Source organism: Erpetoichthys calabaricus, chromosome 10 (assembly GCF_900747795.2).
Source record: "Erpetoichthys calabaricus chromosome 10, fErpCal1.3, whole genome shotgun sequence".
In the NCBI taxonomy this organism is placed as follows: domain Eukaryota; kingdom Metazoa; phylum Chordata; class Cladistia; order Polypteriformes; family Polypteridae; genus Erpetoichthys; species Erpetoichthys calabaricus.
In genome coordinates this window covers 4792798-4816628 of record NC_041403.2, presented here as the reverse complement: position 1 = coordinate 4816628, position 23831 = coordinate 4792798, and the positions used below count along the sequence as shown (strand labels likewise).

General features: G+C 37.9%; 1 protein-coding gene across 2 annotated transcripts in view; it reads right to left on the bottom strand.

The window, feature by feature from the left end:
* Window positions 1-23625, bottom strand: part of fggy (FGGY carbohydrate kinase domain containing) — a 183543-nt gene extending 159918 nt beyond the window's left edge. The window contains exon 1 of one of the 2 annotated variants that reach the window (XM_028810782.2): window positions 23526-23625. The gene's annotated coding sequence lies outside the window, so the exon portion shown is untranslated. Of the gene's footprint in view, window positions 1-23024; window positions 23096-23525 lie in introns of those variants that run through there. The other variant, XM_028810783.2, reaches the window with a different exon arrangement.
* Between the last annotated feature and the right edge of the window lie 206 nt (window positions 23626-23831).

The window sequence follows — 23831 nt, the reverse complement described above, 5'->3', positions numbered from 1 at the left end:
TATCTATCTATAAAGTTATCTATCTATTTATCTATCTATCAAGTTCTATCTATCTATCTATCTATCTATCTGTCTGTCTATAAAGTTCCATCTACCTACCTACCTATCTGTCTGTCTGTCTATAAAGTTCTATCTATCTATTATATAGTGCCTTTCATCTATGTATCTATCAAGTTCCATCTAGCTTAAACATAAGACCAACACATGCAGGCTGAAAATTATTAACAGTGCAGGACATCTGCAATTTTTTTCCACTTAAGCTGTCCAGTGCTTAAAGATGCCATGAGTGAATCTGCACGTTGGATCCTGTGGACATGAGAGAGGAGCCAGGATTGGTGGGATCGAGATGTGAAGGAGTTCAATATAAAACAGTGGACTGACATGTGGAGAATGTCACAAGGGGCACTCAACAATAGCAACATCTGTCTACAAGACTCTTGGAAAAAATACACAAAAAAATGACAGAAAACATGCAGCATTTGGGATGTATTGGCCGGCATTGTGCATTACACAATTCCCAAAGTGACCCATGTCAAATAACTAAAACAAAAAAATAAATAAATAAAACAAAAATGGCGCTGGTGCCATAGTATAAACATATCTGTTTTTTTAACAGTCAGCTTACACTGATGGTGACAGCACAATCATATTCTTACCATGCAGTGACATAAACAAAAAAAAAAAAACAACAAATCAATTAAATTTAGGTCCCTGAAATAAACTGACAAGCCTAATATAATCACAATGAACTGCCATTAAACAGTTACATATAATTCCTGTTAACTGTATCCGTACAAAAGTATGCAAAAAAAAATATCACCATCTCATCAATGTGTGACCACCAGAATTTTTCTAGTGACAGGCAAACTACGGAAGATATTATTTTAGTTGGTCAGGAACGAATGTGAAGAGTAGAGTCAGTCAAGTCACAGGTGGACGGTGGTGAAAAATGGAGGACGAGATTTGTGGAGTTTAAACAATATGTTTTAATGTAAATCCATTTGAGAGAAGTTAAGACTTAAATCAGCCTTTAGCGATGCATTCAAAGTTTACAGCTGCAGTTCTATTCATCATTTCATTTTATTTTTTCATACTCATATTAAAAATAAGTAAATATTCGAATGTCAAACATAGGTTAAACGTTCCACAAGTACATTTCTATTTAACTTGCCTTTGTAGGTTTGTCGTTATTATTTTTGCTTTTTTTCTCATGTTGTATCACACAGAGCACTTACGACTCACGACTGGCACTCCTCCACAAAAACAAATTTTTCAGGGCATGGAAAGTCCATCCATCCATCCATTTTCCAACCCACTGAATCCGAACACAGGGTCACGGGGGTCTGCTGAAGCCAATCCCAGCCAACACAGGGCGCAAGGCAGGAACCAATCCTGAGCAGGGCACACACACACACACACACACACCAAGGACAATTTAGAATCGCCAATCCACCTAACCTGCATGTCTTTGGACTGTGGGAGGAAACCCACGCACACACAGGAAGAGCCCTCTGCCCTCTGCTGGCAGTGCCCACCTATGATTTTATATACAGTGAATCCCTCGCTATATCGCGCTTCGCCTTTCGCGGCTTCACTCCATCGTGGATTTTATATGTAAGCATATTTAAATATATATCGCGGATTTTTCGCTGCTTCGTGGGTTTCTGCGGACAATAGGTCTTTTAATTTCTGGTACATGCTTCCTCAGTTGGTTTGCCCAGTTGATTTCATACAAGGGACGCTATTGGCAGATGGCTGAGAAGCTATCCAGCTTACTTTCTCTCTCTCTCTCTCTCTCTCTTGCGCTGACGTAGGGGGGTGTGAGCAGGGGGGCTGTGTGCAGCTGCTTCCTGAAGGACATGCTGCACGGAGCTTCGCATACTTAAAAGCTCAAAGGGCACGTATTGATTTTTCAGTTTGTTTTTCTCTCTATCTCTCTCTGCTCCTGACTGAGGGGGTGTGAGCTGCCGCCTTCAACAGCTTTGTACCGGCGGTGCTTCGCATACTTAAAAGCCAAAAAGCCCTATTGATTTTTTTTTTGACTGCTTGCTTTGCACTCCTTTGAAAAGGAAGATATGTTTGCATTCTTTTAATTGTGAGACAGAACTGTCATCTCTGTCTTGTCATGGAGCACAGTTTAAACTTTTGAAAAAGAGACAAATGTTTGTTTGCAGTGTTGGAATAACGTTCCTGTCTCTCTACAACCTCCTGTGTTTCTGCGCAAATCTGTGACCCAAGCATGACATTCTAAAAATAACCATATAAACATATGGTTTCTACTTCGCGGATTTTCCTATTTCGCGGGTGGCTCTGGAACGCAACCTCCGCGATGGAGGAGGGATTACTGTACATCATGGCACAGTGATGGGTGCAGCAACACGCTGTATCAGTGTATGCTCCAAACCACCACCAACCACACCACAGTGAGTCTGATCATGTTTCACAAAACAATTTACTGAATGTACTAAATGTTGCACTGTAATCATCTTTAAGCTCTCCCTCCTCATTATATTTTTTTATTTAGCACACACTTTCATTAATAACAACTTTAAACTTCTGCTACTAAAAAAAAAAACCAGAAAACTTTTTAAAACAAATCATAAGAAGCATGGGTTATAGTTTTGACCAAAATACTTATAATACAAAATACGTGGAAAGTAGAAGAGTGTGCCGCCCAATGTGATGTTTGCAGAGCTGGCCACCAGTACTCAAAGAAACTAAATGGGATTCTGTTGCCCCTTTACACATTCAGCAAAAATACAACACATATAGCACATTTGTAGTTTCGCCTTTGTTTTAGGAATTATGTGCCAAGCCAGCAGCCTCCAAATTAGATACTGAAAATGCTGTTTAAAATGGGGATTTTTAAACCTGTTATAAAAATGAAAGGAAAAATCAGAAAAATGGCTGCTATTTCCTGTTACGTTCAATGAGAAAGCAAACCAGCTTTTGTTTTCTACAATGAATACTTAACGGTTTTACGACAGAAACTCAGAGATGTCAGGTTCTAGAGTGAAACACAAGATCAGGGGAAAAGCGATACTCTCAGAGTACTGGAGAAGACAACAGAATGGGTTGTTGGAAGACCCGCTAACCGGTGGAATCATCGCTGCCGGATCTGCACATAGGAACACGTGGGCACAAGAGAGGAGCCAGGATTGTTGGGGATGAGACGTTGAGGTGTTTAATGTAAAATAGCAGACTGACAATTTAAGAATGTCAAGGGAACAGTTAATGATGACAACATCTGTATGCACGATTCTCAAAAATAACAAAAATTTCAGAAAAATGGCAGTTACCCATAGAGCTCAATGTGGAAGTAAACCAGCTTTTATTTGCTACAACTAGCAAAATACCCGCACTTCGCAGCGGAGAAGTAGTGTGTTAAAGAGGTTATGTAAACATATACTGTATATACATATACATATATACACATATCTACATATACATATATATACATACTAGCAAAATACCCGCGCTTCGCAGCGGAGAAGTAGTGTGTTAAAGAGGTTATGAAAAAAAAAGGAAACATTTTAAAAATAACGTAACATGATTGTCAATGTAATTGTGTTGTCATTGTTATAAGTGTTGCTGTCTTTTATATATATATAGCAAAATACCCGCGCTTCGCAGCGGAGAAGTAGTGTGTTAAAGAGGTTATGTAACCACATATATACATAAACATATATACATATATATACATATCTACATATACACATATCTACATATACATATATATACATATACACATCCACATATACATATATACATATATATATATATATACACATTATATATATATATATATATACATACACATATACAAATATACATATCTACATATACATATACATATATATATACATATACATATATATATACAAATATACATATCTACATATACATATACATATATATATACATATACATATATATATATACATATACATATATATATACATATATATATATATATACATATATATATATATATACATATATATATATATATATATATATATATAAATAAATATAGACATACATATATACATACATACATTCACACACATATATATAGAGCAAAATACCCGCGCTTCGCAGCGGCGAAGTACTGCTTTAAAATTTTATATAATAAACTGAGGGAAATTATACCAATAATAATTTGTTAAGGATCTCTTTGTATACCATGTTGTCAGTTCGCCCCTCCGGTTGTAATATGACCAAGTTGTGCGCTGAGCTTACTCTTGAGCATGCAACGTATACTTGGCCATGTGAAAAGCAAATCAAGAACAGCAAGACCGCGCCAGCTGCGGAGCTCAGCTCGAAGCGAAATGAAGTGAATGAAATGAGGTGAATGGGAGGGGAGATGATCACGTGACTCCAACACCTGCCTTAACTCTCCATCCCTCCACAAACACACAAACACAGTCTCTCGGATCCCAACTCTCCTTTATATATATAGATAAATAGCAAAATACCCGCGCTTCGCAGCGGAGAAGTAGTGTGTTAAAGAGGTTATGAAAAAGAAAAGGAAACATTTTAAAAATAACGTAACATGATTGTCAATGTAATTGTGTTGTCATTGTTATGAGTGTTGCTGTCTTTTATATATATAAAATACACACACACATATATAAACATATATATACATATACACATCCACATATCAACATATATATATACACATACATACACACACACACATATATATACATATATATATATATATATATATATATATATACACATACAGATATATATATATATACATATATATATATAGGAAAATACCTGCGCTTCGCAGCGGAGAAGTAGTGTGTTAAAGAGGTTATGAAAAAAAAAAAAGGAAACATTTTAAAAATAACGTAACATGATTGTCAATGTAATTGTGTTGTCATTGTTATGAGTGTTGCTGTGTTTTATATATATAATATGCACACACATAAACATATATATACATATACATATATATATATACATTTCTACATATACACATATCTACATATATATATATACTGTAGACATAGATATATACATACATACATTCACATATATATATATATATATATATATATATATATATATATATATATATATATATACTGTATATATATATATACATACTGTATATATATATATATACTGTATATATATATATATATATATATACTGTATATATATATATATATATATATATACTGTATGTATATATATATATATATATATATATATATATATATATATATATATATATATATATATACTGTATATATATATATATATATATACTGTATGTATATATATATATATATATATATATATATATATATATATATATATACTGTATGTATGTATATATATATATATATATATATATATATATATATATATATATATATACTGTATATATACATATCTACTTATTGGCTCCTGTATTTAGGATATAGCGGGTTGGATAATGGATGGATGGACATTTGTATGCATAGCCCTATTTGCCCGTTTTCGTTTTTTTTCTTTCTTCAGTAATATTTCAGCAAACCCGGAGCTTGTCAGTTCAAATCCTGGTACTGACACCACTGTGTGACCCTGAGGAAGTCACTTCACCTGCCTGTGCTGCAAAAAACAAAAGTAATGTAACAAATTGTACCTCAGATGTTGCAAGTTGCTGGAATAAAGGCATAAGTAAAATAGATAAATATGTATTATACACATAGGAACTATTCATTTATTTTCAGTTAAGTCATCTGCAGCAAACTTTTATAAATGAGGGTTTCTCCTTTTTAGATAGTGCAAACTGTTTCTTCTTCATTGACGTTTTCTCTTGGAGAGCTTTTTTCATTTCATTGAAAATGAAAGCAGCAGCTGCCAAAATATGTAGCTTTCTTATTAATTTTTCAACATTGTGTAAAATAAATGTATAAAGTAACATAAAAGGTTTAAATACTGGTTATTCTTTTACACTAAAATATTACTACAGAGATACAAAAAAAGTAAAATGGATATGTTCTTTTTCTTTAAGGAGATTAAATATTACTGAAGAAAGAAAAAAAATTAAACAGCCAAATGGGGCTATGCATACGAACATAAAAGGTTTAAATAAAACAGAAATATATATTTTATTTTTACTTGGTTAACGTGTGGAGGGTGTATCCTGTAGCAAAGCCCTAACTTTTTTCGTGAAAGCCCGTTTCAGTCAATAAGTCTTATGTGTGTGTTTATGTATGTGTGTATATATATGTAGATGTGTATATATATGTATATGTATATAAATGTTTATGTGTGTGTGTATATTATATATATATATATATATATATATATATATATATATATATATATATATATATATATATATATATATAAAAGACAGCAACACTTATAACAATGACAACACAATTACATTGACAATCATGTTACATTATTTTTAAAATGTTTGCTTTTTTTTTTCATAACCTCTTTAACACACTACTTCTCCGCTGCGAAGTGTGGGTATTTTGCTAGTATATATATATATATATATATATATATATATATATATATATATATACACATACATATACACACATACATGCAGTTTCAATAACATAGAAATCAATATAAACATTAACATCATTATCATATGAGAATATGAAGTAATATATAAGAAGCACATTTCATATAAATATAAATTATTAAACAGTAAAATCTTCTTCTGTAATTTGCTACCGTGGCAATTTGTGTGTCTGTCCAGGATTTTAAATCACCTGTAGCTCGCAAACCGTTTCACCTATACACTTGAAATCTGGTACACATATAGTACGTCACGTCTACTATCCGCTTTATGGGTGATGATTGTATTACTCCTTTTATCTTTATTTTATTTTATTGTAGAATCAACTCCTATCTGCGCACACCAGGGCGGCCGTGGGCGGATGCGTATGGTGTATTCACTCCATGTTATTGTGCATTGCGCTGTCACTGGTATTTTGATAAAAGAATTTGAACAACATATAAGAAGCGTATAAATTATTAAACAGTAAAACATTAACATTTAAGAAGTAAAGTTACATTAAGTACTACTGCAGTGCCTTCGGGTATACCTCATTTTTTGTTTGCCCATTACATGCTTAAATGTATACATTTTTTGGTGTACCTACCCGAGAACACGCGACATATAACCGACCGTGGGAGAAGCATGGATTTTAAACACGCGTTGAGTTCATCTGCTGGTCTCCCTCGTGGAATAACTGGTAATGTTTGACTAAAATCTACAGCGAGTAAAACGACATTACCTCCTTTTTTTTTTTTACGATCTCTGAGATCTTGCTTTTTTCGGTTCAAGGCTTCATAAGCTCTTTTATGTTGTATGGTGTACTTACCCCAAACCATCATCTTTGAATGTTGCAAGACTTTCGCCTTGTATGTAGATCGGGGTAATTACATTCATTGCATTCCTAGTCTGAATCACAATCTGATTGTATGGGTGGTTACCTGGCACTGTAGGGTTGCCACCCGTCCTTTAAAATACGGAATCGTGCCGCATTTGAGAATGAAATTGCGCGTCCCGTTTTGAATCAATACTGGACGGGATTTGTCCCGTATTTTTTTTATCATTTTTTTTAAAGCAGTGTCTCATGCAAATCATCCCACACGCATTTTATGAAGATGCCTCCTTTCCTACTTTTGATTGGGTAATACTTGATGTCATCGTTAGTTTGATTGGTCTTTTTAACTATCCAGTGAGGAGGGCGTGTCTTTTAAGTAGAGTCTGCAAAGTGTTGGCACTGAGATGTGGCGTCAGCGCCAGAGTTGAAGCCCCTAACGTTGCGGTCAGCAAGTCGGCTAACATCCGCCATGTGCCGTCTTTCAGTTGCGAGAAGCAGATCATAGAATGGTTGAAACTGTTGCCCCTAACGTTGCGCCACGGCGTGTGGTTCGTTTATACCTCGTGTCTTCTCATTAACCTTTTATCTCGCGAATATATTATTGCAATCCGCAGCGGGAGCGTTTCTATAAACTTAATTTAAACTTACGTTTTACACCGTGCTTTGTTTCCCTTATGAACATGCTTGTATGCTTCACTCGCTCCCTTCTCAATTGTTTAATTAATTTTTTGCTCTTCGCTGTTTGCGGCTCCTCCTTCATTTCCCCCTACTTCGTTCTTTTATCTCGCGAATATGTTATTGCAATCCTTAACGGGAGCGTTTCAATAAACTGATTGAAAATAGTTTTGCATTTACCTTTTTAGTAAAAGGCGAGCTTTTAAGCCTGAGAAATCACCCCGTAAATGCACACGTTTAATTGCACATGTGTTAATATGTATGGTTACACAGTATTAAAAGACAGTGAACAACGTCAGTTACCTTTGTTCCCGCGTTTGATAAAAGGCGAGCTTTTAAGCCTGAGAAATCACCCCGTAAATGCACACGTTTAATTGCACATGTGTTAATATGTATGGTTACACAGTATTAAAAGACAGTGAACAACGTCAGTTACCTTTGTTCCCGCGTTTGATAAAAGGCGAGCTTTTAAGCCTGAGAAATCACCCCGTAAATGCACACGTTTAATTGCACATGTGTTAATATGTATGGTTACACAGTATTAAAAGACAGTGAACAACGTCAGTTACCTTTGTTCCCGCGTTTGATAAAAGGCGAGCTTTTAAGCCTGAGAAATCACCCCGTAAATGCACACGTTTAATTGCACATGTGTTAATATGTATGGTTACACAGTATTAAAAGACAGTGAACAACGTCAGTTACCTTTGTTCCCGCGTTTGATAAAAGGCGAGCTTTTAAGCCTGAGAAATCACCCCGTAAATGCACACGTTTAATTGCGCATGTGTTAATATGTATGCTTACACAGTATTAAAAGACAGTCAAAAATTAACGTCATTTACCTTCGTTCCCGCGTTTGACTCGTGCTGTAAATCTCTTCCTTGTTTTTAGTTCACGTGATTACGTAGGAGGCGTGATGACGCGATACGTGACTCCGCCTCCTCCATTACAGTGTATGGACAAAAAATATGTTCCAGTTATGACCATTACGCGTAGAATTTCGAAATGAAACCTGCCTAACTTTTGTAAGTAAGCTGTAAGGAATGAGCCTGCCAAATTTCAGCATTCCACCTACACGGGAAGTTCGAGAATTAGTGATGAGTGAGTCAGTCAGTCAGTCAGTCAATCAGTCAGTCAGTCAGACAGTCAGTCAGTGAGTCAGTGAGTCAGTGAGGGCTTTGCCTTTTATTAATATGTATAGATATATATATATACACATAACATATATATATATATACACATACATATACACATATACATAAACACACACATATACATCCATCCATCCATCCATCCATCCTCTTCATATATACATATATACATACATACATACATAGTGCGTAATAACACGGGCTGTGATTGTTACATGGGAGGGAGACGACAAATCACAGCTTTCCGCTTTCTAATCGGGCCTGTGATTGGTGCTTTGACTGATGCCCAGATCCCACAGTATGTCTCCTTAGGAGAGGCGTTAGGCAAGTGTAATTGAATAGTGGTGCTGCAAGTTTAGCTTTACACCTGTTTTTAAGGCTTATTTACTGAAAGGGGCTTTCATGAAAAAACTTAGGACTTTGCTACAGGATACACCCTCCACAAGTTAAGGAAGTAAAAATAAAGGTATATATTTCTGTTTTATTTAAACCTTTTAAGTTTGTATGCGGGCGGCATGGTGGCGCAGTGAAAGGTGCCAGTTAGGAGACCCGGGTTCGCTTCCCTGTGTGGAGTTTGAATGTTCTCCCCGTGTCTGTCTGGGTTTCCTCCGGGTACTCCGGTTTCCTTCCACAGTCCAAAGACATGCAGGTTAGGTGCATTGGCGATTCTAAATTGTCCCTGGTGTGTGGGTGTGTGTGCCCTGCGGTGGGCTGGCACATTGCTCTGGGTTTGTTTCCTGCCTTGTGCCCTGTGTTGGCAGGGATTGGCTCCTGTATTTAGGATATAGCGGGTTGGATAATGGATGGATGGACATCTGTATGCATATCCCTATTTGCCCGTTTTCATTTTTTTTCTTTCTTCAGTAATATTTCAGCAAACCCGGAGCTTGTCAGTTCAAATCCTGGTACTGACACCACTGTGTGACCCTGAGGAAGTCACTTCACCTGCCTGTGCTGCAAAAAACAAAAGTAATGTAACAAATTGTACCTCAGATGTTGCAAGTTGCTGGAATAAAGGCATAAGTAAAATAGATAAATATGTATTATACACATAGGAACTATTAATTTATTTTCAGTTAAGTCATCTGCAGCAAACCTTTATAAATGAGGGTTTCTCCTTTTCTTCTGTTTCTTCTTCATTGACGTTTTCTCTTGGAGAGCTTTTTTGATTTCATTGAAAATGAAAGCAGCAGCTGCCAAAATATGTAGCTTTCTTATTAATTTTTCAACATTGTGTAAAATAAATTTATAAAGTAACATAAAAGGTTTAAATACTGGTTATCCTTTTACACTAAAATATTACTAAAGAGATACAAAAAAAGTAAAATGCATATGTTCTTTTTCTTTAAGGAGATTAAATATTACTGAAGAAAGAAAAAAAAAACTAAAACAGCCAAATGGGGCTATGCATACGAACTTAAAAGGTTTAAATAAAACAGAAATATATACTTTTATTTTTACTTCCTTAACTTGTGGAGGGTGTATCCTGTAGCAAAGCCCTAACTTTTTTCGTGAAAGCCCGTTTCAGTCAATAAGTCTTAAAAAAAGGTGTAAAGATATTGACAATAAGCTACGCAAACCCACCAAGACATGGAATCGTTTAAATCAAGTATCATTACATCTTCCTTTCTTAAAGAGAAGTAAGGCAGTACTTATAAGCTTACATATTTATATATAGACATACATACATATATATATATGTATATCTATATATATCTATATCTCTATATGTATATCTATATATAGCAAAATACCCGCGCTTCGCAGCGGAGAAGTAGTGTGTTAAAGAGGTTATGAAAAAAAAAAGGAAACATTTTAAAAAAAACGTAACATGATTCTCAATGTAATTGTGTTGTCATTGTTATGAGTGTTGCTGTCTTTTATATAATATACACACACACACACATAAACATATATATACATATCTACATATATATATATACATATACACATCCACATTATATATATATATATATATATATATATATATATATATATATATATACACACATATCAACATGTATACACACATACATAAACACACACATATACATACACACACACACATATATATATATATATATATAAATATTTACATATCTACACATATACACATCTAGATATATATACACATATATATACATATGTACATATATATACGTACATATATATATATCTATATATATCTAGACATACATAAATAGATAGATTGACACATATATATATACATATGTACATATATATATATGTAATTGTGTTGTCATTGTTATGAGTGTTGCTGTCATATATATATATATATATATATATATATATATATGTATATATATAGCAAAATACCCGCGCTTCGCAGCGGAGAAGTAGTGTGTTAAAGAGGTTATGTAACTATATATATACATAAACATATATACATATATATACATATCTACATATACACATATCTACATATATACACATATACACATCCACATAAACATATATATATACATATACAAATTTACATATCTACATATCCATATTACTAACCGAGAATGCTAAACCGGATGATGGACGCAGGCACATCCGGCAATGGGCCGTAGCTGCAAAAAGACGTACTGCGCAGGCGCAAAAAGAGTCCGCGAGGGTCGGCTGAGGAGCCGAGAAAGGCGGATAGAAGAGGGCGAGAGAGGCGGATGAGGGGCCGCGAGAGGCGGACAAGACCACAGAAAAAAGGAGTGAGCACAGGAAAAATTGAGAAATGAGGCGCAAAGAGCACCGAAAAAAGGAAACGGCACATAAAAAAGTATTCAAACGCAAGCAAAGCACGAAACACATTGCACACGAAACTAGACCCAAAAAAAAAAAAAAAAGAGGCTCGCGCACAACAGCAAGGCACCCCCCCCCCTACAGGCACCGGACGGGACACACACCAAGAGGGGGATTCAACAAGCCCATGGAACACAAAAAAAAGAACACAAAACCACCCCACAGACCCTACAAGCAAGGGACGGGACACACACAAACAGGGGGATTCAACAAGACACAGGAACACAAAAAGAAAGAAGACGCTCGCGCGACAACAATCCTCAACCCCCCCCCCCCCCCCCCCCCCCCACACACACACACACACACACACACACACACACACAAACACCCCCCCACACACATCCATAAGAAGTGACACCCAAAGCCACATATTCTAAAGTGAACATCAACACCTTCACACTAGACAGCATAGGTGTCAGCATTGGTGGATCTCCTTACAATAAAGCACTATTAACCGTTCAACCGCAGAAAAGGCTCCATATTAACAGTGAGTGCAATTCTCCTTATTACTTATCCATATTTCTAAAAGAAAAAATGTCTCGACTCCAAAAACGCAAAGCTCAACTAAAGCTTCTAACTAACGATGTACCTAAAAGTAAAAACTTTATGAACTGCATTAGATCCTACAATAGTTCATTTGCTTTTGCATATACCGGAGTACATAACAGGCCACCAAAAGGCAATGGCCCATACTACTTTCGCATATGTGCACAAATACTGCATCGCATTGGAACAGTGCACCCTGAAACAAATCAACAACGCAAATATGCACAAATCTACATCCTAGATCCACATGACGCAAACTATCAATCAAAGTGCTGCATCGCAACAGGCACGGATTCAAAACGAAACACCTCCCGTCTCAGACATACGTTAATGGCAGCGAAGGCTACAACGGGCTTCTCACACAGCACAGGCAAATCGATTACAGCTCCAAAACAACACGTCCCAAATACTACACATGCAACAACGCGCCTCTCAAACGGCACAAGAAAAACATACACCAGCAAAATTCATTCGGATTAATGAATGTCATTTGCAATCATTGTCATTCGGTTCACTTCCCTGAAGAAACAACTGGAAATACAAGTTATACATTTACACGTTGTTGTCAAAAGGGTCAAATTAGACTGCCTTCTTTACATTCATATACTGAATATCTACAGAGGCTTATAACTGACGATGTACCTGAAAGTGAAATCTTTATCAACTACATTAGATCCTACAAATCGGTATCCACTATGAACATTAACGGTGGCACTGCACGTGACATCCGTCTTGAAAAAATGTTGTTTATTGATGAATGTTCAATGGCATGAAGTCACTTACTCAACACCATTCATAAACTTCTACAAACGTTTATGAATAATAATATTCGATTTGAAGGAAAGGTACTTTTATGAGGAGATTTTAGACAGTGATTAGCTATTCTTCCAGATGCCATGCACTCAGCTATTGTTCAGTGCACCTTAAAATACGCAGACAATTGGCATTGCTTTCAAAAGATACAGTTAGTAAAAAAGATACGATGTCCAGAACCAGATCATAACAATTATTATCATAACTTATTACAACTGAGAGATGGTACACTCACCAATACAGCTGGACTTCAGGCACATATTATTACAATTCCTCAAGCCTTTATCTGCGACAACTTAGTTACAGAGACATTTCGAACAGCAATCTCATTAGACCAAATGCCCCTTTTAACACAACGCACTATATTATGTCCAAAAAATATTAATATGGAAAACATTAATACCCAAGTCATTCCATTACTTCCTGGAGAGACACAACTCTTTCTAAGCTCTGACAAACTTGACTCTGATCACAACAATAACCATCTTAAATGACCTTACAAGTTCTGAGCTGGAATTACCTTTTACACTTAAACGGCGTGTACAAAGAAATTTTAAAATAAACCTTTACACTGTGCCACACACTTTATTGTTTGCTTTCTATTTGCATCATCTACACCGTCACACTATTCTATATCTCATTCATACATCACGCTCTTTGTCATTCCCAACACCAGGGGTTGGCGAGCGAAGCGAGCAGGGGGCGGAGGCCCCTAGTATATATAGATATAGACATACATATATACATACATACACATATATATATATATATATTTTATATATATATATATATATATATATACTGTATATATACATATCTACTTATTGGCTCCTGTATTTAGGATATAGCGGGTTGGATAATGGATGGATGGACATTTGTATGTATAGCCCCATTTGCCCGTTTTCGTTTTTTTTTCTTTCTTCAGTAATATTTCAGCAAACCCGGAGCTTGTCAGTTCAAATCCTGGTACTGACACCACTATGTGACCCTGAGGAAGTCACTTCACCTGCCTGTGCTGCAAAAAACAAAACTAATGTAACAAATTGTACCTCAGATGTTGTAAGTTGGTGGAATAAAGGCATAAGTAAAATAGATAAATATGTATTATACACATAGGAACTATTCATTTATTTTCAGTTAAGTCATCTGCAGCAAACTTTTATAAATGAGGGTTTCTGATTTTTAGATAGTGCAAACTGTTTCTTCTTCATTGACGTTTTCTCTTGGAGAGCTTTTTTCATTTCATTGAAAATGAAAGCAGCAGCTGCCAAAATATGTAGCTTTCTTATTAATTTTTCAACATTGTGTAAAATAAATGTATAAAGTAATATAAAAGGTTTAAATACTGGTTATCCTTTTACACTAAAATATTACTAATGAGATACAAAAAAAGTAAAATGCATATGTTCTTTTTCTTTAAGGAGATTAAATATTACTGAAGAAAGAAAAAAAAAATTAAACAGCCAAATGGGGCTATGCATACGAACTTAAAAGGTTTAAATAAAGCAGAAATATATATTTTATTTTTACTTGCTTAACTTGTGGAGGGTGTATCCTGTAGCAAAGCCCTAACTTTTTTCGTGAAAGCCCGTTTCAGTAAATAAGTCTTAAAAAAACGTGTAAAGGTATTGACAATAAGCTAAGCAAACCCAGGAAGACATGGAATCGTTTAAATCAAGTATCATTACATCTTCCTTTCTTAAAGAGAAGTAAGGCAGTACTTATAAGCTTACATATTTATATATAGACATACATACATTATATATATATATATATATATATATATATATATATATATATATATATATATATATATATATATATATATCCGAAGCCGTGCAAGCACACTCTTGAGAATGCAACGTATAGTTGTACAGAAGAAAAGCAATCTTGCCTCAAATGAATGGCAACCTTTTGTAGGTCTATGAACTTAATATAAACTTTAGGTTTACACGGTGCTTTCTTTCCGAAGTACCTGCACTCATGAATATGTCTGTATGTGTCAGTCGGTCAAATCCACGCGCTTCGCACCAGCGAAGTACCACTTTTAAATTTTTATTAAGAAGAAAATAAAACCTTTTTAAATTGAGGGAAAATATACTAATAACAGTTTGTTAAGGATCTGTTTTTTTGTGAAGCTGCCTTTACTCGAGTGATCACTTCGACCTGACTTGGTGGCCAACTATAAGCGTTACCTGGTAGGTAACCACCCATACAATCAGATTGTGAATCAGACTACGAATGCCGTGAATGTAATTACACACTCACTGCACTTGCTTACGGTAATCGAACCTCGGACGTCAGCGCTAGAGGGGCTTAGCAGCGAAGTATTGCTTTTAAATTTTAATTAAGAACAAAAGAAAACCTCAGAGGTTCGATTCCCGTAAGGGAGTGAAGTGAGTGTCCGGTTACCTACCAGGTAACGCTTATGGTTGGACAGCAAGTGACATAACATCAGCCACGGTGCCTTCAGTTGTGAGAAGCAGATCATAGAATGATTGAAAATAGTTTTGCATTTACCTTTTTAGTAAAAGGTGAGCTTTTAAGCCTGAGAAATCACCCCGTAAATGCACACGTTTAATTGCACATGTGTTAATATGTATGCTTACACAGTATTAAAAGACAGTCAAAAATTGACGTCATTTACCTTCGTTCCCGCGTTTGACTCGTGCTGTAAATCTCTTCCTTGTTTTTAGTTCACGTGATTATGTAGGAGGCGTGATGACGCGATACGTGACTCCACCTCCTCCATTAGAGTATATGGACAAAAAACATGTTCTAGTTATGACCATTACGCGTAGAATTTCGAAATGAAACCTGCCTAACTTTTGTAAGTAAGCTGTAAGGAATGAGCCTGCCAAATTTCAGCCTTCCACCTACACGGAAAGTTCGAGAATTAGTGATGAGGCAGTCAGTCAGTCAGTCAGTCAGTCAGTGAGTCAGTGAGGGCTTTGCCTTTTATTAATATGTATAGATGAAGGCTCAACGGTTTTACAACAGAAAATCAGAGATCTCAGGTTCAAGAGTGACACAGAACAGAATAAGGAGAAAAGCGATGCTTCTGGGGCGACGGAGAAGACTGCAAAATGTGTTGTTGGCAGACCCACTAACCCGTGGAATCTTCGCTGCCGGATCTGCACATAGGAACCCGTGGACACAAGAGAGGAGCCAGGACTGGTGGGGATGAGATGTTGAGGGTTTTAATGTAAAATAGCAGACTGACAAGTCAAGAATGTTGAGGGGGGCACTTCACGATGGCAACATCTGTCTACAAGATTTGTGATGAAATACTGCAAATTTCAAAACAAATTTCAGAAAAATGACTCTCGGTGAGTTGGAGAAGGCTGTAGAATGTTTTAATAGTACACCTGTTAACCAAACAGCAGAGCGGCATGGTTGAAAAATCCATCCACATTAACAATTCAAAACTGTAAAAAAGCAGATCTTGGAAGTGATGTGCAAAACACATGCAAAATAACAAAGTATTGCAGCATCATCCATCCAATGTCACCTCTCTGAAGGGGAAGGAGCCTGAGCTAGTGCATGAGGTTGAGAGGTTCCGGCTAGATATAGTCGGGCTCACCTCGACGCACAGCTTGGACTCTGGAACCAATCTCCTTGAGAGGGGCTGGACTCTCTACCACTCCGGAGTTGCCCCCGACTTGGAGCCTGTACATTGGGGTTTACCCCGGTGGACGAGAGGGTAGCCTCCCTCCGCCTTCGGGTGGGGGGACGGGTCCTAACTGTTGTTTATGCGTATGCACCGAACAGCAGTTCAGAGTACCCACCCTTTTTGGAGTCCCTGGAGGGGGTGCTAGAGGGCATACCTTCTGGGGACTCCCTCGTACTGCTGGGAGACTTCAATGCTCACGTGGGCAATGACAGTGAAACCTGGAAGGGCGTGATTGGGAGGAATCGCCCCAAATTCGCCCGACAATGATGATTATTTCATAGACAAACAACATCCATTGAAGCTCTGAGCACAAAACAGCTAATTATAAAAACATTCACAATACAGTCCATGTCCACAGAAGTGATGATGGCGAGTAGAATGACAAACCCCTATGAACAGCCCCCTGAATGAAATGTATGGTTTTGTCCTACCAGTTTCAAGTTATTGCATGAAGATTTGATGCGATTGGCAACGCTCTCCAGATAAAGACGTATCCAACCAAGACAAAGTCACATGAAAAGCAGGCACAGGACAAGCACATAAATTCAGAAAGAATGACTGGTTGAATGTGTAATCCAACAGTGTGTGAAGCGTAGAAACAAAAAGGCACAGATGATCGCGGTCCTTATTGGCATCTTTTGGCTGCTTTTCTTAAAGATAATCATCCAATTTTCCAGCAACACTCCACTCTGAAACTGCCCAATGGTGTAATACTACCAGGGCTCCTGGGATTTGTAGGGCATCGAAATAGCGCTGCCACAGCATGTCTGGAGTACCATGAAGATAAATTTAGTGCGTGGTTTAAAAAAAAAAAAAAAGGGACTGTTCTTTTTAAGATCGAATTAATGTACAGTAATCCCTCACTTATCGCGGGAGATAGGTTCCAAGGCCGACCGCGATAACTGAATTTACGAGAAGTAGGGACACCATATTTATTTAATTATTTAACGTGTATTTGGACGTTTTTAAACCCTCCCTGTATTGTTTACAACCCACCCTTTACTCTATTAATAACAGGGACAACTGCTAAGCAATATGAAATCGGTAGATAAGTTTACACTTACTGTATAGCGAAGTACACATAGCTATATATGACGTGATGATGGTGATGAATATGCTGCGCAGTAAAAATGATGACGATGAAGGTGATAATCCCCTGAATGCAGTAGCAAGAGCACGTTAATGCTGAATGAGTGAGATGAGACTTCCTGGTTAATGCAGCACTCCGTCGCTGAGCCAATCAGCAGCACACAGGAACTTAACTGCGTGCTCTGATTGGGTAGCTTCTCAGCCATCCGCCAATAGCATCTCTTGTATGAAATCAACTAGGCAAACCAACTGAGGAAGCAAATACCAAAAGTAAAAAGACCCATTGTCTGCAGAAACCCGCGAAGCAGCGAAAAATCCGCGTTATATATTTAGATATGCTTACATATAAAATCCGCAAAGTCGTGAATCCGCGAAAAGTGAACCGCGAAGTAGCGAGGGATTACTGTAAGCGTAAATAGTCGCTCCATTCGGATTATTTTATTTCATTTATAGCGTACTCTTGTGTAGGGTTACTAACTGGTTAAGTGATCCACAAACAATAAAAGCAAAAAAGAAATAAGAGAACTCTCTAGAAATAAAGTGGCATTCCCAAAACATTCTAGTAGGAAGTGGAAGTTTCCAGAACATTTTAGTATTACATAGGTGTGATGGACTGTGCTCCCTTGCTTGGGCAGAAGGCCACTATAAAGGAAAGTTAGCGTGGAAGTTGCAATATTTCCCTTCCGTGCCAACACTTGGAAATGGAAGGATAAAACAGTAACAGCTGCTACGCCGGGGCAGCCACAGAGGGACACACTGGTTGGATTTGGGAGGCTGGAAGCAAATGACAGAGGGTGACTGCTTGCTATGAGCAGATAAGGTGGCTTAAGAGTCCCATCTGGCGAGCACCAGTATGGATGCCCACAGGGCAGCGTGGGAAATGTGGTCTCGTGGAACTGTCTTGTCAGGTTATGTGGGGGGACCAGCAGGGAGAGTTGTCGTATGTTGAATGTTCAAAGGCCATAGTTGTCACTGCCTGACCCAGAAGTGCCTCCTGGATACAACAGATTGTGCACTGGAAGTACCCCTGGGTCAGAAGTTAAAAGAGACCCCCCTCCACTTGGCCTTGAGCAGGGGTGTCCAACTCCAGGCCTGGAGGGCCGCAGCGGCTGCAGGTTTTCATTCTCTTTTCCTAATCAGTGAGTAGTTTTCACTGCTAATTAACTCCTTTTCCCTTCATTTTAATAGCCCTGTTTTTAAGGATTCAGTCCTCTGAATTGATTCTTTTCTTCATTAAATGGCAGCCAAACAGAAATGAGACATGAAATGAGCCAACAGATGACCAGCTAAACTGGGATTTCAAACTCCAAACAGTTTCTTAATGAGAAGCTGATTCTTGCTGTTAATTAAGCCCGTTATTTAATTCCCGTTGCTGCTCTCATTCTGCCACAGCAGACATTTCCAAATCTGTTGATTTTTCTGTTGTTTTTCTGTCATATGGTGGCTTCTTTGATGTCTCATTATTGTTTGGCTACTAATTAAGGAAAAAGAGACAATTATGGGGCCTGAGCCAAGTTAATTAAAACTAAAGCAAATGAAGTTAATCAGCAGTAAAAACGGCTCACTAGTGAAGAAGATGGTTAGAATGAAAACCTGCAGCCACTGCGGCCCTCGAGGACCGGAGTTCGACACCTGTGATTTAGAGAGTCGGAACTGGGAAAAGTGGAGAAGAGCAGAAAGAGTTAAGTGAAGGAGTGAAAGGAACTGTTGTGTTGGATTGTTCTGTGGGAACCGTTTACAACTCTGTTGCAAGAAGCTTATCAAAGGCACACTTTATTATTAAAGTAAAAAGCACGAGATACGAACCCAGGACTGTGTCTGTGGTGCTGTTATGTATGACCATCAGATTGGGCAGAGAGGGGTGTTTTAATTAATTTTAATTAATTAATTTTACTTTTCTTTAGCTTATTGTTCTCTTATTCAAAGAAATTCAGCAAAATGTGTATTTTTGAGACAGAATTGAAGAACTCGTTTCAGGAATAGCAGAAGCTGACTTACAGTGAGAAGATGGGTTGGAGCAAAAGCCTACAACCACTGCTGCTGTGCAATAAGCACTTCATGCTTTGTAGACACGGCACAAGGAGAAAGCAAAAATACCACTCATAATAACAATAATGTATTAATTCTGTATTTGGTCAGTTGTAAAATTGATGCTTCCCTTGGAGAATCGCAGACAAGAGTCATAGCGGTGGGGTGGGGTTATCCATCATGGACAAATGACACCAACAGTCAGAGCACCGCCACACGTAGAATCACAGCTGACATTCCTATCAGGAAGGGGGGGGGGGGGTTCTTGAAGAAAGTCATAGTAGAGCAATGTCGATTGATTAAAATGCCTGTAGCGACTCATCGCGAGACACTTTGTAAACCTTACATGGCCCTCTCAAATTGAACACAACGGTAAGTCATGACCATGTGCTACCCAATCATGGCAACCCATAGTTTAAGAAACAATGCATTAAGGAATCCATTGGTTAATTTATTGTTAAAATAGGTTTATGATTAGGGCCATTACCGGTGCTGGTCATAAAATTAGAATATCATGACAAAGTTGATTTCAGTAATTCCATTCAAAAAGTGAAACTTGTATATTAGATTCATTCACTACACTTCCCATTGGGATTAATAAAGTATCTATCTATCTATCTATCTATCTACACACAGACTGATGTATTTCAAATGTTTATTTCTTTTAATGTTGATGATTATAACTGACAACTAATGAAAGTCCCAAATTCAGTATCTTGGAAAATTCGAATATTGTGAAAAGGTTCAATATTGAAGACACCTGGTGCCACCCTCTAATCAGCTAATTAACTCAAAAGCCTTTAAATGGTCTCTCAGTCGAGTTCTGTAGGCTACACAATCATGGGGAAGACTGCTGACTTGACAGTTGTCCAAAAGACGACCATTGACACCTCGCACAAGGAGGGCAAGACACAAAAGGTCATTGCTAAAGAGGCTGGCTGTTTACAGAGCTCTGTGTCCAAGCACATTAATAGAGAGGCGAAGGGAAGGACAAGATGTGGTAGAAAAAAGTGGACAAGCAATAGGGATAACCGCACCCTGGAGAGGATTGTGAAACAAAATGTGGGGGAGATTCACAAAGAGTGGACTGCAGCTGGAGTCAGTGCTTCAAGAACCACCACGCACAGACGTATGCAAGACATGGGTTTCAGCTGTCGCATTCCTTGTGTCCAGCCACTCTTGAACAAGAGACAGCGTCAGAAGCGTCTCGCCTTTGGACTGCTGCTGAGTGGTCCAAAGTTATGTTCTCTGATGAAAGTAAATTTTGCATTTCCTTTGGAAATCAAGGTCCCAGAGTCTGGAGGAAGAGAGGAGAGGCACAGAATCCACGTTGCGCGAGGTCCAGTGTAAAGTTTCCACAGTCAGTGATGGTTTGGGGTGCCATGTCATCTGCTGGTGTTGGTTCATTGTGTTTTCTGAGGTCCAAGGTCAACGCAGCCGTCTACCAGGAAGTTTTAGAGCACTTCATGCTTCCTGCTGCTGACGAACTTTATGGAGATGCAGATTTCACTTTCCAACAGGACCTGGCACCTGCACACAGTGCCAAAGCTACCAGTACCTGGTTTAAGGACCATGGTATCCCTGTTCTTGATTAGCCAGCAAACTCGCCTGACCTTAACCCCATAGAAAATCTATGGGGTATTGTGAAGAGGAAGATGCAATACGCCAGACCCAACAATTCAGAAGAGCTGAAGGCCACTATCAGAGCAACATGGGCTCTCATAACACCTGAGCAGTGCAACAGACTGATCGACTCCATGCCACGCCACATTGTTGCAGTAATCCAGGCCAAAGGAGCCCCAACTAAATATTGAGTGCTGTACATGCTCATACTTTACATGTTCATACCTTTCAGTTGGCCAACATTTCTAAAAATCCTTTTTTTGCATTGGTCTTATTTGATATTCTAATTTTCCGAGATACTGAATTTGGGACTTTCATTAGTTGTCAGTTATAATCATCAACATTAAAAGAAATAAACATTTGAAATACATCAGTCTGTGTGTAATGAATGAATCTCATATACATTTTGAATGGAATTACTGAAATAAATCAACTTTGTCATGATATTCTAATTTTATGACCAGCACCTGTATATTGCCACTACTGTTGATTCCCGTTGCTAGGACCATCCTGGGCTGGGCGTGTCCTCTGAAGCTGTAACGACACGAGATCATCAAAGAGGGATACATCATCATTCGACTACATGGATTCCAAATCCCTTTAAAACTTTTTTTGAAAAATGTCTTTGTTTTGTTTCTCTGGCTTTTAAACTCTCTGCAATCCTTTTCGACTTCAATTTTGTCTCGTGATTTTTGCTACCGATGGTTGTTCTCCTGGTTCTGACCGTCACTTTGTTTTTTGACTATATCTTTGTCTCTCAGTCACTCTCTGAAATTTTGCACCCACTGGAATGCACACACAGTATGGAGACACGTGTGAGGTCCTGTGCTCCGTCATGACCACTCAGATCAGGTAATGAACGGCGTCTGACCGGTGGCATCAAATCTCAGTCCTGACTGATTTCGTGGGTATCTGCTAGATGGTGGAATGCGCTGCCCGCCTCCATTCTATGTGTTTAAGAAATGTTTGAAGACTCTCGTTTGATGAATTTCTGTCTATTAGTTATTTGGTTTTGTAACTCGCTTTTCTTTTGTTCTCACCTCTTCAATATTTTACCCTTCTCTTGTCACACTTGCTCCCAAATAGTTCCCCAGACTGATGTACACTGTCCTTATTTTGTAAGTTGCGTTTCATAAATGTGCCTGCTAAGCAAACACATGTCCAAATATTCATTCACAATGTGAATAACCCCATTATTGTACTACTGAATGCTTTGGCAACACAAAACGTACCCTTATAAAAAAAAAAAAACTATTTAAAACTGACCTCACCAGACGCAGACCCCCGTGCAGCTCGTTTATATCGAGTCGAAATCCCCAAGACGCCCGTGCAAACTCACAAGCGGAGCCGAAGCGCGGTCAATTCAAGCCTTACCACACGCATGCGCAAATTCATTCACACTAGTGTTACCCAAGAACCATGAGCCCAAACGCATGCGCACATTCCCTCAGTCGAAGCCAACGGTGTACAGTAGTTCGTTTTGCCGTGATAGATCAAATGCATGCGCAAATTCACTCAAGACGGAGGCACTGGTTTGGCGTCGTGTGGAATCTCTTTCGACAAACCGATCTGGAAACCAAGCATGGCCAGTACCTGCAAACTGTTTTATTTTGTTTGTTTTTATTTCCTTTAAAACGACTATCCTCCAGCGTCCATTAAGTTTATCGAAGCGGCTCGAGGACGACCCTTCCTAAAATTTCTGACAGTACGTGATTCTTCGTGTCTGTACATGGAATCTAAACAGTAATAACACACATACTCTCTTACCAGCTGTGGTGCTTACAAGCTGAGCGAACTTCGGACTGGACACATGCAAGCAAAAAGAGCTGTGCTGGTCTACGGGCTGCCACGAAGGACAGAAAGCTCTCCCGGTGCATGCCGGGACTTGTAGGCCAGTAGTTCTACAGTTTAACTTGATGAATACACGTAGACGAAAGGTTTTATTCCAATCACATTTCACAGACAGTGAATTAATTTTACTTTTCTTTAGCTCATTGTTAGCCTTATTGTTCTCTTATTCAAAGAAATTCAGCAAGATGTGTATTTTTGAAACAGAACTGAAGAACTCGTTTC